Here is a 3,500-nt window from a genome sequence, read left to right on the forward strand (position 1 = left end):
TAATGGAACTAAAGCAGAAAGATTAATAAAATCATTGCAGTACGCATAGCCTCTACCCAAAAGATTTAAGAAGTTTGGCATCAGAAAGCATACACCTGATCGTTTCTTCATTGTTCTGTTTATCCTTTCTGCAACACCATTTTATTGCGGGATTTTTGGTATAGTCTTCTTATGTCTAATTCCATGGGATCTGCAATACTGCTCAAATGGCCCTCTATACTCACCACCATTGTATGTCCTGACACATTTTAGTTTTCTTCCAATCCCTCTCTCAACATAAGCATGAAAGAACTTAAACATATCAAGCACTTGGTCTTTAGATTTCAAAGCAAAGGCCCACACTTTTTAAGAACAGTCATCAATAAAAGTTACAAAATAAAGTGCACCTCCTATTGATCTACTTTGCATCATGCAAATATCAGTGTGAATCAAATCAATGATTTGCGACTTTCTAGATGAAAAAAAGCTTGTAAAACCTACTCTGTGTGTCTTTCTAGTTAAGTAATGAGCACAAGTCTTGAGGGACATACCTGCGAAACTGGGTAGAAATAATTTTCTGGCAAAAGTTTCTTATCATTTCTCACCAATATGACCAAGCCTTTTATACCATATCTCAATGTTATAATTTTTTACAGAGAAATTTACATCTTCTTTCTTGATATTAGATTCTATAATGTAAAAAGTGTTTAGTTTCCTTCCCTTAGCTAATACTAGGAAGCCTTTGGTGAGCTTTCATTTTCCTTCACCAAATTAATTAGTATAACCATCATAATTAAATTTTCCTATAGAGATCAAATTAAGGCAAATATCTAGTACATGTCTGACATTTTTAAGCAACAAGTTACAGCCCACACTGGTTTTTAAGCAAATATCACCTATGCCCACAATCTTGGATGGCCCCTCATTTCCCATCTGAACATGGTCATAATCACCATTGACATAGGATGTGAAGTAATCACAATGCGCAGTATCATAAAACAAATCACCTGAATCAATCACCCAATCACTGATATGGTAAGTGAGATTTACTTACCTCTTATCATAAACAATATCAAATCACCATCAACTATGGCTACAATGTTCTTTTTGTCATTTTTTTTAGCATCACTTTTTCTTTCTCTTATTTTCTTCTTCACAATCTACACTCCCTTTTAACATAACCCATTTTTTGACAATGAAAACACTTGACGTTTCTCCTCTGGGACTTAGATCTTCCTCTAGGGTTATCATTGTTCTGCTGGTAGGAATTTCCATCTGACTCAAAGGGAGCCACTTCAACGCTCTTTCTTCTAGATTCTTCATTCCGCAACCTATCTGTAACCATATCCAAGGTTAATTTCTCATTCAATGCTAAATTATCACTAACACCACTAATGTCTCCCAACTGTTAAGGAAAAAATAAAGTAACAACAATGCTAGTAACTCATCATCTAAAATAATCTTAATAATAATTAATCAACCAAGCCCTAAAAAGCGTTCAGTTATATTGTGCCCCTCCTTATATTTCAAGTTAACAAGTTTTTTCATCAAATTGGTTTTGTTATGTGCGGTCGGGTACTTATAAATTGTCTCTAATTTTCTCCAAAGAATATCAACCCTGGATTCCTTCGCGACATGATGGTACACACTATGATCAACACATGATCTAGTAGTACCCACGACCTTCTAGTTTAATTGAGCTCATTTCTTATCATCTAAATCAACGGGTCTAGCTTCTTCGTTTTCAATGAATTCATGTAAGTCTTTCATGTACATCAAATCTTCCATCTTAGACTTCCAAATACCATAATCCTATAACTTTAATTTAATCATGCATGCCGAGAACTCTTCCATCTCAACTACACAAGTAAAAAAAACACAAAACCTTATGCTTTGATACCACTATTGGGAAAGCAACTCACACAAGCAATTGTCAATTAAGGAAAAACAAAAATCTTTCCCTCTTTATGTGATTAAAATAGGATGTGTACTACAAATAAGTAGCCAAAAAAATAAACTAACAAAATCCAAAGAAAAAACCGACCACAAAAGATATAGATTCTTACATGGAAAAACGAAAGCGAGAAAAATCACAGGACTGTAGTCCGATATAATCTGCCACTATATTAATGGGATTATAGTACAAATTCTTCTCTAGATAATACTAGAGGCTAACAACATCATGAATTTCAATATTCTTGGCTTACAGTAATAGCTTAATGTATGTCTCTCTAACAAGTGGGTTTCTCAAATAATAGCCGACGAGAGGATAAAATAAAAATCAAGAGCAGTAGGATTGTAAAGGGTGATGCGAGGAACTTACCCTCCAAATTTGGGAGAAAACAGAATTAAAATCATCTTTTGATCGTCCAATCAAAGATTGAAACTCAAGCTCTTAAATTCTAAATGCACACCACTGTCTTTTTCTTTATCTCATCTTTTTCATTCACAAAAGTTGCTGCCGCCTCCACTTGTTTTTGTTTATATAGCCACGTTTTGAAAACCCATATTTCATGGCAAATTTCATTTGCCCCCTTCTATTTTCCTTTAATTGCTTAACTACCCAAACTTATAAAACTTTAGAATAGGGCCACCCAAATGAGATGGACCCAACACTTGATTATATCTTATGAGAGTTTTATTAATGATTTTTAGGTCGATGATATCAATATGCATTTATTACATGTAGGTGCCAAAAGACAAGTAAACTAGACTTCTAAATGAATCACAATAAAAAATATGTATATGTTTGACATGCTTGAAAAGCCTATTTTTTATATGTACATATATGGATTTATATGTTTATGTCCGTGTGTTTATGTGATGTGTTGTTATGTATTGAGCATGATTACTTACATGGGTATATGTATGCACGAAAGTTTATTGGCATAAGCATGAACATGCAAAGCTTTTATAAAAAGTATGTTTATCAATATTGCATTTGTAATGTTATGATTTATAGTGAACTTTGCTAGTGTACCAAGTCTTATAAGAGTGAAGTTGTGTGGGGGCTATCTCTTAAAGTTGTGTGGGGGCTCTTGAAACTATGTGGGGGCCGCTTCTCGAAGGCCAATATGCCACAAAGTGTCATGCATAGTGCAAAGTGCCAAATGCATGATATAGATTTTATTGAAAGAAAATGTGAAAGTTTGAAAGTGACAAAAAAAGATTTTGATGAATTTATTTTACAGTATTTCAAAAAGATCATGGCATATCATCCATTTGCATTATGTATAAGTATGTATGTATTTTGGTATAAGAAAAACTAATTTGCTTACTAAGCTTTGTACACATTATAATCTATTATGATTCAGTTTCTAAAATTTAGGATTGATTAATGATGAGTGAGGAGAAGGGCTTGAATTAAGGATGACAGATGGTTTAGCAATTTTTTAAAGTCTTCCGCTATTTAAATATTGTATTTGAAGCTTGAATTGTTATTAATTGTAAAGAGATATTTAAGCACATAAGTGAGTTGTGGTTAGATTCATCTTCGGAGTTCGGGCCAGAAAATTACGGTT

The sequence above is a fragment of the Citrus clementina genome, unplaced genomic scaffold, assembly GCF_000493195.1.
Source record: "Citrus clementina cultivar Clemenules unplaced genomic scaffold, Citrus_clementina_v1.0 scaffold_1, whole genome shotgun sequence".
NCBI classification, from domain to species: Eukaryota; Viridiplantae; Streptophyta; class Magnoliopsida; order Sapindales; family Rutaceae; genus Citrus; species Citrus x clementina.